The sequence below is a fragment of the Nomascus leucogenys genome, chromosome 1a (assembly GCF_006542625.1).
Source record: "Nomascus leucogenys isolate Asia chromosome 1a, Asia_NLE_v1, whole genome shotgun sequence".
Taxonomy (NCBI): domain Eukaryota; kingdom Metazoa; phylum Chordata; class Mammalia; order Primates; family Hylobatidae; genus Nomascus; species Nomascus leucogenys.
In genome coordinates, this window is record NC_044381.1 from 80,662,548 (window position 1) to 80,678,249 (window position 15,702).

General features: G+C 41.1%; 1 protein-coding gene across 1 annotated transcript in view; it reads right to left on the reverse strand.

Moving 5' to 3' along the window:
• SGPP1 (sphingosine-1-phosphate phosphatase 1) overlaps positions 1–15,702 on the reverse strand; it is a 45,582-nt gene that overhangs the window by 28,996 nt on the left and 884 nt on the right. The window lies entirely within an intron of this gene.

A 15,702-nucleotide genomic window follows, 5' to 3' on the forward strand; every position in this document is an offset into this window, starting at 1 on the left:
AGCAGAAATAAGAGACCATGCAACCCTAAGAAACAAAGATTGAGAGTGGGCCTTTAGTTCTGATAGGGGTCCAGAGTCTGGCTCCAATCCCTCAGAAGGTCCAACAGCTCTTTCTTACCCTTGGCTTCCATGAGATGCCCCTTCTAACCTTCAAATAAATTTCCTCTTTTTGCTTAAGGCAGTCCAATTAAGTTTTTTACTAGAACCCCCACCACACACATAGACTATCCCTAAGATATATTCTTACCTCTCAAACTGCTATTTTTCATATTCTGTTACAGGTTTTCTTCTGTTTTCTTTGAGACAAGGTCTCACACTGATGCCCAGGCTGGAGTGCTGTGGTGCCTTCAAAGCTCACTGCAGCCTTGATCTCCTGGGCTTAAGGGATCCTCCCGTCTCAGCCTCTTTAGCAGCTAGGACTACAGGCATGAGCCGCAACACCTGGCTAACTTTTTTTTTTTTTTTTTTTGTAGCACCCAGGTCTCACTATGTTGCCCAGGCTGGTCTCGAACTCCTGGGCTCCAGCAATCCTCCCGCCTCGGCCTCCCAAAGTGCTAGGATTACATGCGTGAGCCACCACATCCAGACTGTTTCAGGTTCTTTTTACTCTATCCATTCTTCGAATATTGATATCTTTAAAGATTCTTTTCCTAGACCCTCTGCTATTTGTTTTGAGAAAAGATCTCATTCCGTCCCCCAGGCTGAAGTACAGTAGCATGATCATGGCTCACTGTAGTTTCAACTTCCCAGGCTCGGGTGTTTCCCCCACCTCAGCCTTCCAAGTAGTTGGGACTACAGGCACACAGCACCCATGCCTAGCTAATTTTTGTGGTATTTTTCATAGAGAATGGGGTTTCGGCTGGGCGCGGTGGCTCATGCCTGTAATCCCAGAACTTTGGGAGGCTGAGGTGGGTGGATCACTTGAGGTCAGGAGTTCGAGGCTAGCCTGGCCAATATGGTGAAACCCCATCTCTACTAAAAATACAAAAAATTAGTCAGGTGTGGTGGCAGGCACCTGTAATTCTAGCCACTCAGGAGGCTGAGGCAGAACAATCGCTTGAACCCGGGAGGCGGAGGTTGCAGTGAGCCCAGATCGTGCCATTGCACTCCAGCCTGGGCAACAAGAGCAAAACTCTGTCTCAAAAAAAAAAAAAAAAAAAAAAATGGCGTTTCACCATGTTGCCCAAGCTGGTCTCAAGCTCCTGGGCTAAAGCAATCCACCCTTCTCAGCCTCCCAAAGTTCTGGGATTACAGACATGCGCCACTGTGCCCAGCAGACCCTCTCTTCTTCTGTGTGTACCCTTTCAGGGCAATATTATCCACTCTCATCACCGCATTTTGCACCTATATGCTGATGACAAGAAACTGGTCCTGATCTTCATGTATAGAACCATCTCCTGGACAGCTCCAGATGACTTACAGACACTTCAAACTCGAAATACCTAAAACTGAAGTCATCTCCATGCCGTTGCCACTTTCTCCAAATCTGACCCACTTTCATTATTTGCTGTTTCTACAAACCAAACTACTACTTCTCAGCTTGCCAAGCAGGAAACCTCAGAACAATACTTTTTTTCCTTCTTACTGATATATCCAATTAGTCACCATGTTTTGTCATTTCTACCTCTTAATATCTACCAAATTCACCCATTTCTCTCTACTGCCATTGACACTAAGTCAGGGACTGGCGAAGCTTTTATAAAGAGCCTGACAGCAACTATTTAGGCTCTGTGGCCTAAACAGTCTATGTCAGAGCTGGTGTCAGTCATAATCCCAAAAGACACAATCCTGAATGTTGAAATCCCAAAAAATCAAAATCTCTAAAGTCTAAAATCTCTAATATCTAAAATCCTGAAAATTACAAACCCAAAATATTAAAATCCTGGAATTTGAAGGCCAAATTCCAGGGAAGAAATTTAGCACATTTTTGGTTGTATATGGGGTAGCTGTATCATGTTAGGTGAAGTATTTTCTTGCTATTGTCTTTACATGGAAATTGTGTATAGTTTATATATATGGGTGTGAAGTTGACAAGGTTTGAATTTGTGGACTTAATTTTAGGTGTCAGCTTGACTGGATTAAGAAATATCTAGAAATCTGGTAAAGCATCATTTTGGGTGTGTCTGTGAGCATGTTTCCAGAGGAGATTAGTGTATGAGTCAGAGTGGACTAGATGGGAAAGATCTGCCCTCAATGTTGGCATGCACCATCTAATCCGCAGGAGGCCCAGAGAGAACATATCCAGAAGGTGAACTGGATTCTTTGGGAGCTGGGACAGACTTTTCTTCTGCTGCCTTGGATGTTAGAACTCCAGGCTCACCAGCCTTGGGATTCCAGCACATACTTACGCCAGCAACCACCCAGATCTTGAGGCTTTCAGCCTTGGACTGGGAGTTACACCATCAGCTTCCCTGGTTCTCAAGGTAAAAATGTAGAAACTTAATAAATGAAGTGATGTACATCTGCATTTGTGAAAGATAAAATTTCTTGAGATCTTGACTTTTTGGGTGACTGCACATGTGGTAGCTGGCCCATGTGGTTTCTGATGGATCTCATCAAAAGGCTCAGATTGTCTATCATGGTATTTCAGATGACCATAGTTAATAAAGTGGAGTGCACACAATTACCAGCCATAGTGATAAATGTTTGTACTTCACTTTTTTAACTCTTTATTTTTTTTAATTTTCACTTTTTACTGACAGAGTCTCGTTCTATCTCCCAGGCTAAGACACAGTGGCATGATCATAGTTTGCTGCAGCCTCCAACTCCTGGGCTCAAGTGATCTTCCCACCTCAGCTTCCCAAGTGTCTGGGACTACAAGTACATACCACCACACGTGGCTAATTTTTAAATTTTGTGTAGAGAAAGGGTCTTGATTTGTTGCCCAGGCTGGTCTCAAACTCCTGGCCTCAAGTGATCCTCCTGCTTTGGCTTTCCAAAGTGCTGGGATTACAGGCATGTGCCACCATGCCCAGCCTTGACCTCCTTCTATTTTTTTTTTTTTTTTTGAGACAGGGTCTCACTGAGTTGCCCAAGCTGGAGTATAGTGATGTCGTTACAGCTCACTGCAGCCTCAGGTGATTTTCCCCACCTTAGCCTCCAGAGTAGCTGGGACCACAGGCACACACCACCACGCCTGGCTAACTTTCTGTATTTTTTGTAGTGATGGAGTTTCACCATGTTGCCCAGGCTGGTATCCTGAGCTCAAGCAATCCTCCTGCCTCAGCCTACCAAAGTGCTGGGATTACAGGCATGAGCCACTGCTCCTGGCAGACCTCCTTTTTTTTTTTTTTTTTGAGATGGAGTGTCGCTCTTTTTGCTCAGGCTGGAGTGCAATGGTGTGATCTTGGCTCACTGCAACCACCGCCTCCCGAGTTCAACTGATTCTCCGCCTCAGCCTCTCGAGTAGTTGGGATTACAGGCGCCTGCCACCATGCCCAGCTAATTTTTTGTATTTTTAGTAGAGACAGGGTTTCACCATGTTGGCCAGGCTGGTCTCGAACTCCTGACCTCAGGTGATCAGCCCACCTCGGCTTCCCAAAGTGCTGGGGTTACAGGTGTAAGTCACTGCGCCCAGCCAATGACCTTCATCTTTATGAATACAGTTCATCTGCTCATAACTGTTGTACCTGTGCAACTGTCATTAGTATACCTGAGTATGCTTATAAAAATATGTACGTTATTGTCTATTTTATTGTTTAAAGTGACTTATGAAGCATTCTGTTGTGTGTTTATATGTTGCTCGAATAAATCTCCCTTTTTTTTGAGCTGGAGTTTCACTCTTGTGAAACTCAGATCCATGAGAAAAGGGAAACAAATGAGCCCTGTGATTGCATTATCCTGCTGCTAGAGGCAGTTTCCAGGCTGTAGCACAGGAGGAAGAATCAAAACTGAGTCCAGCAGTTTCTCTGAGTTAAGGGGAGAAAGACTTGTATCCTCAGAGACCAAAGAGGCTGTAATTTGCAGGACAGAGTATTGGAGTGACAAATCTCAGAGACTGAGCCCTGGAGATATGTAGAGGGAACTCATGAAGTTGCTGGCTGAGTACTAATTTGTGCATGCATGGGGAGAAATCCACCAGACTGTAGAAAAAACTACTGGAGAGGAGCAGGCCAAACAATTCCCAAAGCTCATATAAGCTTGCAATTGCTTTCCCATCAAGCAGTGAAGAGGGAATTGGGTAGAATGGTTAGAAGGTTATCATGTAAGTAGTGAGGCTAAATTAGCCTTAGCCTACGATTATTCTGGACCATCCTATCAAACCTAGAAGGATTTAAACTGACAAGTAATTTAACTGCACACCAGAACAAAGTCCAAGACTATGTAAAGAAATACAACAAAATCCAAAACTCTATAAAAATTACCAAGCAAGGAATTAGGAAAATATGATCTATAATCAGGAGAAATAATAGAAACACACAAAGATGACAAAGATGATGGAATTAGAAGATAAATACCTTAAGATTGCTATAAAACATCTTATAAATTCGCTGGGCAAGGTACTGTAATCCCAGCACTTTGGGAAACAGGGATGAGAGGATAGCATGAGACCAGGAGTTGAAGACCAGCCTGGCCAACATGGTGAAACCCCATCTCTACTAAAAATACAAAAATTACCTGGGTGCGGTGGCAAGCGCCTGTAATCCCAGGTACTTGGGAGGCTGAGGCAGGAGAATCGCTTGAATCCGGGGGATGGAGGTTGCAGTGAGCCAATATCGCACCTCTGCACTCTAGCCTGGGCAACAGAGCAAGACTCCATCTCAAAAAAACAAAAAAATTAAAAATATAAAATTAAAAAATTAAAAAAATTAGCCAGGCATAGTGGCACACACCTGCAGTCCTAGCTACTCTGGATGCTGAGGCAAGAGATTCCCTTAAACCCAAGAGTTCGAGGCTCTTGGGTTTAAGATCTCACAATTGCACCCCAGCCTGGGTGACAGTGAGTCTCTGTACCAATAATTTTTTTTTTTTTTTTGAGATAGAGTCTCACGCTGTCACCCAGGCTGGAGTGCAGTGGCACAATCTCAGCTCACAGCAACCTCTGCCTCCTGGGTTCAAGCAATTCTCCTGCCTCAGCCTCCCAAGTAGCTGGGATTACAGGCACCCACCACCACACCCAGCTAATTTTTGTATTTTTAGTAGAGACAGGGTTGCACCATGTTGGCCAGGCTGGTCTCAAACTCCTGACCTCAGGTGATCCGCCTGCCTTGGCCTCCCAAAATGCTGGGATTACAGGCGTGAACCACTGTGCCCAGGACCCAATTGTAATTTTTAAAAATCTTCTGAACTTAAGAATATAGAAATATAATGAGCTGAGAAATTGAAGATTTTTTAAAAGACCCAAATGCAATTTCTAGATACAAACTACACAGAATCTGAAATTATACCCTATCCTACTTGATAAAATTACCAGAAAATTAGAGATTGCAAAAGAACAGGTAAGTGAACTTAAAGCCATAGCAACAAAAAACTTTAAAAAAGGAAGCAGGGAAAGCAAAAATGCTTAAAAAATAAATAAATAAGAATACAGCTTCAGGGACCTGTGAATGAACAGTTTAAAATACATGAAATTGGACCTTCTCTTTTTTTTTTTTTTGAGACGGAGTCTCACTCTGTCGCCCAGGCTGGAGTGCTGTGGCGCAATATCCGTTATCGGCTCACTGCAAGCTCCGCCTCCCAGGTTCACGCCATTCTCCCACCTCAGCCTCCCGAGTAGCTGGGACTACAGGCACCGCCATCATGCCTGGCTAATTTTTTTGTATTTTTAGTAGAGCCGGGGTTTCACCGTGTTAGCCAGAATGGTCTCGATCTCCTGACCTCGTGATCTGCCAGCCTCAGCCTCCCAAAGTGCTGGGATTACAGGCATGAGCCACCACACCCGTACTGAAACTGGAATTTCCAAAGGAGAGAATGGAAGTGGGGAAGGGAGAAGAAAAAAATTCTAAAAATAATGCTGAAGATCTGCCAAATATAATGAAAACTACAAACCCATGGATTCGAGCTCAATGACCTCAAAGCAGAAGAAAAATAAAGAAAAAAGCATGTTAAGGCACATCATTTTTAAATTGCTCAAAACTAGGGAAAAAGAAAATTTTAAAACCAGCCAGGATAAAAAATACATATTAAGTACTGGGGATCACAAATAAGAATTTCAGCAGATATTTTGTCAAAAACCATGCAAGCCAGAAGGCAATGGTACAACATAGTACTAAAAGTGCCAAAAGTGGCCGGGCACAGTGGTTTACAACTGTAATCCCAACACTTTGGGAGGCTGAGGCAGGCAGATTACTTGAGGTTAGAAGTTTGAGACCTGCCTGGCCAACATGGTGAAACCCTATCTCTAGTAAAATTACAAAAAAATTAGCCAGGCATGTTGGTGCTCGCCTGTAGTCCCAGCTACTTGGGAGGCTGAGGCAGGAGAACTGCTTGAACCCAGGAGGTGGAGGTTGCAGTGAGCCAAGATCCGGCCACTGTATGCCATCCTGGGGAACAGCACAAGACTCCATCTCAAAAAAAAAAAAAAAAAAAGAAGTGCCAAGAGAAAAAACAAAACTATCAACCTAGAATTCTGAATTCTGTATCTTTATTTTTGGAATTCTGTATCTCATGAAAATATTTTTCCAAAATTAATTCAATATATTTTTCAAATAAAAGAGCTAAGGAAATGTTATCACCAGCAGATCTATAGTAGAAAAAATGTGAAAAGAGGTTCTTTAGGTAGGAGAAAAATTATACCAGTCCCAAAACCGTATTAGGACATTCTATATCATATATTGCAACTTTATACAAAAATAATAACGATGAATTGTGAGCCTTAGGACATATGTAGATACAAATGCATGACAAAGGGGGGGCGGGGATAAGTGGAAATATACTGTTGCAAGGTTCTGATGCTATACTTGAACTAGTGTAATACTATTTTAAGGTGAAGCAACCACTAAAAAAAGATAGTTTTTAAAAATCAACATGTACCCTATAAATATATGCCTACTAGGTACCCATAGGAAAAAAAAATTAAAAATCTGTAAAGATCAGTAAGTAAAATACCAATAATCTAAGCGAAAAAAATAAATGCTTTGAATAGACAGCTCACAGAAAAGGAAACATAAGTGGTCAATAAACCTATGGAAAGTTCTTCAACTTTACTGGTAAGACTAATTCAAATTAAATACAATGTTAAAATTACTTTGTCATCTGTAAAATTAGGATAGTGAAAATTCATGTATATATGTGTGTGTATATGTATATATATATACATATATACATCTTTTTTTTTTTTTGGGATGGAGTTTCGCTCCTGTCATCCAAGCTGGAGTGCAGTGGCATGATCTTGGCTCACTGCAACCTACGCCTCCCAGGTTCAAGTGATTCTCCTGCCTCAGCTCCCGAGTAGCTGGGATTACAGGTGCTTGCCACCACACCTGGCTAATTTTTGTATTTTTAGTAGAGACAGGGCTTCTCCATGTCTGACCTCAGGTGATCCACCCACCTTAGCCTCCCAAAGTGCTATGATTACAGGCGTGAGCCACCATGCCTGGCCACATAAAAATTATTTTTAAAAAAATTTAAGAAAAATTATTTTGAGGAAGATCAATAAATTTGATAACACACTGCAACAGTGAGAGCATAGGAAACCAGATACTCTCATACATTTCCAGGAGGAATGTAAATTAGTACAATCTTTATGACAGGCAATTTTACATTATCGGTTAAAATTTAATGCCTATATTCTTTGACATAGTAATGTCTTCCAATAAACAGTCACTGTGTCATTATACTAGCAAACGATTGGAAAACTAAAGGTATTGGAATATTTCTTGAGGGGAGCTCTGGGAAAATAAATAAATAAATAAGTGTATAGAAATAGTCAACTTATTAAATTATGTCATATTAATATATTGGAACAACATGCAAATGTGAAAAAAAAATAGCGTTTTCTCTCTCCTGTTTGCCTCTCTCCCTCTCTCTCTATATATATATAGAATTAATTTATGTAAGGCATTTTTAAAAATCATAGACACATAATTAGTATTCATTAACTGTTGGACTTAAAAAAAAAAAAAAGAAGGCCAGGCATGGTGGCTCACGCCTGTAATCCCAAAACTTTGGAAGGCAGTGGCAGGCGGATCACCAAAGGTCAGGAATTCGAGACCAGCCTGTCCAATACAGTGAAACCTCATCTCTACTGAAAATACAAAAAAAAAAAAAAAATTAGCTGGGCATGGTGGTAGGTGCCGGTAATCCCAGCTATTCGGGAGGCTGAGGCAGGAGGATCATTTGAGCCCAGGAGATTGAGACCAACCTGGGCAACACGGTGAAACCTATGTAAAAAAAATGGTAAGAAAGAAAGAAGAAATAGAAAGGAAGGAAGGATGGGAAGGAAAGAGAAAAAGGAAAAGAAGATGGATGGATGGAAGCAAGGAAGAAAGAGAGGGAGAGAGAGGAAGGAAGGTATTTGCAATATATTACTAAGTGATAAAAGCAAGATCCAGAACAGTATAGTATGTTACCTTGTGTATGAATAATAAACTATAATAAGGCCGGGTGTGGTGGCTCATGCCTGTAATCCCAGCACTTTGGGAGGCCGAGGCGGGTGGATCATCTGAGGTCAAGAGTTCAAGACCAGCCTGGCCAACATGCTGAAATCCCATTTCTACTAAAAATTAAAAAAATTAGCCGGGCGTGATGGTGGGCACCTGTAATCCCAGCTAGTTGGGAGGCTGAGGCAGGAGAATCACTTGAACCTGGGAGCCGGAGGTTGCGGTGAGCCAAGGTCGTGCCATTGCACTGCACTCCAGCCTGGGCAACAGGAACAAAACTCTGTCTCAAAACAAACAAACAACTATATAAATGTATGTCTGCAAAAGTAGACTACTTCTGGGAAGCTAAACAAGAAATGTCTAACACTGAATCCTTTAGAAAAAAAGACCCTAGAAGCTGTGGGACAGAGAAAGAAATGTACTCTTCTCTTCATGTTTCTTTTTTTGAGACGGAGTCTCGCTCTGTCAGCAGGGTTCAAGCAACCTCTGCCTCCCGGGTTCAAGCAATTCTCCTGTCTCAGCCTCCCGAGTATTTGGGACTACAGGCACCTGCCACCACACCCGGCTAATTTTTGTATTTTTAATAGAGATGGGGTTTCACCATATTGGTCAGGCTGGTCTTGAATTCCTGACCTCAGGTGATCCGTACACCTTGGCCTTCAAAAGTGCTGGGATTACAGGCGTGAGCCACAGCACACAGCCTAATTTCTGTATTTTTAGTAGAGACAGGCATGGTGGTGGGTGAGCCAAGATCGTGCCACTGCACTCCAGGCTGGGCAACAGAGCAAGACTCCATCTCAAAAAAAATACAAAAATTAGCCGGGTGTGGTGGCACACACCTGTCATCCCAGCTATCCAGGAGGCTGAGGTAGAAGAATCACTTGAACACGGGAGGCGGAGGTTGTACTGAGCCACAATCATGCCACTGCACTCCAGCCTGGTGACAAGAACTAGACTCTGTATCCAAAAAAAAAAAAGGAATTAGTAATAAGCACTTATAAACTCAGGAAAACGTGAATTTCAAACACAAGTATCATGCTCCGTAAAAAAGAGGCAAACCAATTCAATTTTTTAATAAACTGTGTTTCTTTCCAGAATTACCATAGTGATCGATTTTTCTTGGATCTTGCAGCCTCCTCAGTCTTTATTGTGACCTCCTTTTGTAACTCTTACTTTTTGCCTTTCTTCCATTTATCTTTTCATGACCTCACAGATACCTTCTTCTATTATTTACAGTAAACCACATTTTGACAGAATATTCTTATGTGTCTTTCTTTTCCAAAGATCTTACTATGTTTATCAAATTTTTTATTTATATTAGGTGACAAATCAGCATTTGATTTCAGTCAACATCTTAATACATGTTTAATATGTATTAATATTTGTGGATGTTGCGTATGTATGTACATACGCAAACACAAATTATCTTCTCAAGGTATATAAAAGCTATTCTTGTATTTTAAGAATACAATCATATATTTCAAAAATAATATTACTGCAAGCATACCTTAGAAATCACACACAAAGTGTGATTTAAAATGAATTTTCTATATAAGCTGCTGAGTCAGTCTGAGCCCCTGCCACTTACTGGCTAGGTTACTTTGCTTAGGTTATATAATATAACCTCCCTGAACCTCCGTTTCCTCATCTGTAAACCCATGCTAATAATAGGAACATTGGGATATTATAGAAGAGTAAATGAGATAAAAGACATTTCAAACAATGTCTGATTCATAGTAAGTGCTTAAAAATATTCAAGAGATATTAACAGCTGGGCGCGGTGGCTCATGCCTGTAATCCCAACACTTTAGGAGTCTGAGGTGGGCAGATCACAAGGTCAGGAGTTTGAGGCTAGCCTGACCAACATGGTGAAACCCTGCCTCTACTGAAAAAAAAAAAAAAAATACAAAAAAATTAGCCGGGCGTGGTGGTGCGTGCCTGTAATCCCAGCTACTCAGGAGGCTGAAGCAGGAGAGAATTGCTTGAACCCAGGAGGCAGAGGTTGCAGTGAGCCAATATCATACCACTGCACTCCAGCCTGGGCAACAGAGTAAGACTCCATCTCAAAAAAAATAAAAATAAAAATAAAAAAATATTAACAATGTTATAACATTATTAATATATTATAAAATATAATAATTTATTATAAAAAAAGTAGTAAAAGCACATAAAATGAAAGACTAGTTGGCAATGAGTTGTCTATAAAGTAAGTGCTACAGCTAATTTTTAGCAGGGCAAGGTGGCTGATGCCTGTAATACCAGCACTTTGGGAGGCCGAGGTGGGAGGATCACTTGAGCCCAGGAGTTTGAGACCAGCCTAAGCAACATGGCAAAACCCCGTCTCTATAACAAACAAACAAACAAAATTAGCTGATGGTAGTGTGTGCCTGTGGTCCCAGCTACTTGGGAGGCTGAGGTGGGAGGATCGCTTAAGCCTGGGAGGTCGAAGCTGCACTGAGCCGGAATCGTGCCACTGCACTCCAGTCTGAGAGACAGAGTCAGACCCTGTCTCAAGAAAAAAAAAAGACTGATTTTTTAAAAATGAAATTAATCTAAAACCTTATAATTAAATAAAGTATACAGTTAAAACTGATTACATTCCATCTTATTTAAAAATTAAATTAATTCAGGCCGGGCATGGTGGCTCACGCCTGTAATCCCAGCACTTTGGGAGGGGGCGGATCACGAGGCCAGGAGATCGAGACCATCCTGGCTAACACAGTGAAACCCCGTCTCTACTAAAAATACAAAAAATTAGCCAGGCGCGGTGGCGGGCGCCTGTAGTCCCAGCTACTCGGGAGGCTGAGGCAGGAGAATGGCGTGAACCCGGGAGGCGGAGCTTGCAGTGAGCCAAGATCGCGCCACTGTACTCTGGCCTGGGCGAAAGAGCAAGACTCTGTCTCAAAAAAAAAAAAAAAAAATTAAGTTAATTCAAGTCAAACAGCTTTAAAAATTAAGAAATTTTATTTTTGAAAAGAACATGCAAACATAAATGGAAAAGGAATGTCATATTGTTTATCTTATTCTTCAAAGGACTATTTATTGTCTTTATATCAGATGCTCCTTATTTCTTAATTTTTTTTCCAATTCAGGCTACAAAAAATTCCAATGAATAATATGAGAGCAATAATCATTATCCTAGGCAATGGATCTCAAGTTATTTAATCCTTGGGAAAAGGTCATAACATTTTCTATCCTCCATCACCATAAAATATATATACAAAACTCTAAGTAACTACTTGGAGCTATACTATTCCAATCTCTCCTTTGTCTTATAATGTACCTTAAAAAAATTCAGGCGGGGTGCAGTGACTCACGTCTGTAATCCCAGCACTTTGGGAGGCTGAGGGGAGTGGATCACGAGGTCAAGAGATCGAGACCATCCTGGCCAACATGGTGAAACCCCGTCTCTACTAAAAATACAAACATTAGCCGGGGGTGGTGGTGTGCGCCTGTAGTCCTAGCTACTGAGGAGGCTGAGGCAGGAGAATCGCTTGAACCGGGGAGGCAGAGTTTGCAGTGAGACAAGATCACAGCACCTTACTCCAGCCTGGGCGACAAAGAGAGATTTCGTCTCAAAAAAAAAAAAAAAAAATTCAAAGACTGGAATTTCAAAGAAGCTGAGACAGCAATCTTGAAGAAATACAAGTAACTCCTCACTTATCTAATGGGTCAGAATCTCTGGGAAACTTACCCTGGGAAATGTAGAAATCTGCATTTTTAAACAACCCCCGAGTTTGTACACTGTCTTTTTTTTTTGAGATAGGGTCTTGCCCTGTCATCCAGGCTGGAGTGCAGTGGTGCAATCACAGCTCATTGCAGCCTCAACCTCCCAGGCTCAAGTGATGCTCCCACCTCAGCCTCCCTAATAGCTAGAACTACAGGCATGTGCCACCATGCCCAGCTGATTTTTTATTTTTTTTTCGCAGAGACAGGGTCTCGCTATATTGCCCAGGCTGGTCTCCAACTCCTGGGCTCAAGGGATCCTTCTGCCTCAGCCTCCCAAAGTGCTAGGATTACAGGAGTGAACCACTATACCTGGCCATATACTGTCATTTTAAGTGTAAGTGAGGAATAATAAAACAGAAAGGATTAATTTAAAATGCTCTGGGTGGTGAATCTTGAGCAAATTTCAATGAGGGCAGAAATATTAAGTAGTAGGTAGTAGTGAAGTAGTAAAGCCAAGACAAAGGAATGGTATAGAACTCAGTTTCAAGAGATGTTTCAGCACTCTAGGCATATATAAGTAACCATACCTGTCCCAGATAAACAGCTGAGGCACAGCAGATGGGCAAGACTGCCAACCAAAACTTATTAGAAAAACACCAGGCTTTCATTATTTAATTCTTCCCCCAGTTTCTAGGGGAAAGGCTTTCTATATAAGCCTCCAATGCAGTACAATACTAATTCACAGAGTAGAGGACCCAAACAACTGAAGCAAAGGAAGGTACTTTTGTTTTCAATAGATAACAAGGATCTTTAAAAAAAAAAAAAAAAAAAAAAAAAAAAAGGAAAAGGAGGCCGGGCGCGGTGGCTCACGCCTGTAATGCCAGCACTCTGGGAGGCCGAGGTAGGGGGATCACAAGGTCAGAAAATCGAGACCATCCTGGCTAACACAGTGAAACCCCGTCTCTACTAAAAAATACAAAAAAATTAGCCGGGCATAGTGGAGGGCGCCTGTAGTCCCAGCTACTAGGGAGGCTGAGACAGGAGAATGGCGGGAACCCGGGAGGCGGAGCTTGCAGTGAGCCGAGATTGCACCACTGCACTCCAGCCTGGGCAACAAAGCGAGACTGTCTTAAAAAAAAAAAAAAAAAAAAGGAAAAGGAAAAGGAAAAGCTGGCACTTGGGAGGCCAAGGAGGGAGGATAACTTGAGCCCAGGAGTTCGAGACCAGCCTAGGCAATATAGTGAGACCCCGACTCTTAGAGAAAAAAAATAAAAGGAAAAAGGTTAAAAAGCCATCTTGTTTTTTGTACTGGATTATTACAGTCAAACATTTATAAACACAGAACTTTCATATAAAGGAGGCTTAGGCCAGGCAGCTCACGCCTATAATCCCAGCACTTTGGGAGGCCGAGGTGGGTGGATCACCTGAGGTCAGGAGTTCAAGACCAGCCTGGCCAAGGCGGTGAAACCACGTCTCTACTAAAAATCCTTAAAAAATTAGCTGGTGTGGTGGTGGGCGCCTGTAATCCCAGCTACTCGGGAGGCTGAGGCAGAGAATTGCTTGAACCTGGGAGGCGGAGGTTGCAGTGAGCCGAGACTGCGCCACTGCACTCCAGCCTGGGCAACAGAGCGAGACACCGTCAGGAGGCTTTCTTTCAGAACAGCTAGCCAAAAAATTATGCAAATTTAGAGTGAAAAAACGTAAAATAAGACATTTAAAGCATTACAAGATTAATTTTAATGTAACTGGTCAGTTTGCACATCTGTAAAATGACAGTTTGAAACTAGGTGATTTCTAACATCCGGTCTACTTCAAAGTCTAAAATTCTATGATACGCAAATTTCTTAAACTTTGAATTAAATATACTAGGTTGTTTAAAAACTAAATCTAAGCTTATTCTGATAATTCAAATAACCCTGAAATGTTAGAATATCAATATCCCATAAACAATTCAGCAGTACTGTTTTCAGACTTCCAGTTAGTATGTGTCCAGAACAAATAAAGAGCAAAAATAGCTATTTTCCCTTACTTTGACTGCTAATACTAATAGCATACAAAATAGCTACTCACTGAGAAGGCATCATAAAAGGCTCTATTGTTACAGAATCCTAAAAGTCTCATGAAAATAAGAGAAACATCATCAGCTAACATCACCAGGCCAAACACAGCTCACTGAAAATCTTAAATTCGGAAATATTTAGATTAAATGAAAACTTCGAGATATTTATCTATTACGCAAAACAGGTAGCACTGCTTCACAATCTGAACACCACCGTATAGCTCCTTTGGTTAAACAGAAAAAAACCTCCCATGGTACTCTTTCCTCCTAATTCTGCCATTCTTACTATGCACAATGCATATTTTCCATGTACTGTAAGAGAGATGCACTACACAGAAGTATCCATGGGGACAAAATTTTATCTACACTGAAATTTAATGTGGGATAAGTAAGCTTATCATAATGGAGTTTTACACAGAATGTGTATTTCTCAATGTAAGATGATTTTGTGAAGTAAAGGGGGAAAAAACAGAGGAAGTTTGTTTCCTTAAAGTCTCCATAATTATGCACTTTATTCTTAAAATAAGGGACTGGTCTGCAGGATTAACAAATCTTACAATTCAAAGACAGATAAACATTGGAAGGCCAAAAGAAGTAAGCAAAATAAAAACGATTACCATTAAAAACTCTTCCCTTGGCAGTTTTCAGAGAGGGTTAAAAAAAAAAAACAAAAACTTTTCCTGATTGTCAGGCTGACCCTGCTGTCATATTTGCCATTTTTATAAACCCACTAGTCTGATCAAGAGCCCTATCTTTAAGAATAACTTTTAAACCATGCATTTTTAGAGTTAATGAGGCAATAACACTATAGTATTACAGCTGTAGCTCAACAACTGTTAGATACTACAGATCAGTGATCCAGAAGATAATTAAACTTTATCAGCAAAGTAGCAACCACACCCCTTAAAAACAGAACTCACACTGTACTCCATTAACTTCCATAAAGGGAATTTTGATGAAAATCGATTACTTCATTGCTTGGAACTAGCATGTTTGTTTTGGAATTACACTAAGGTTTTGTAAACACTGTCTCACGGTAAAGCTAATGACTTTACCTCTTTCTGAAACAGTTTTAGGGAAGGCACCATATATTACGGTGAAACTGGGTCTTAGTTTATTTTACACAGCGATTATTTTAAAAATTCACTTCCACTGTGCACTGCAAGAACTAAAGCCGTTTAAAAAACTCAACCAAAGCCCAATGACAATGTATTACTCTAGGAAAAGTGTGTCCTTTGGGTCCTAAGAAAGGCATTAAATTGGAATTTAATATTAAAATAGAATTCAATGGCTAAGTATCTAGTTTCCCCCAATCACTTAATTTTTCAAAACCCAGAAAGGGCCTGTTTGCGAGTATTGTGAAAACCTGTGGAAAGAGAGGCTTTGGAAGGGAACGGTCGAATTAAAATAAATGCAGAGAGCAAACAGAACTCC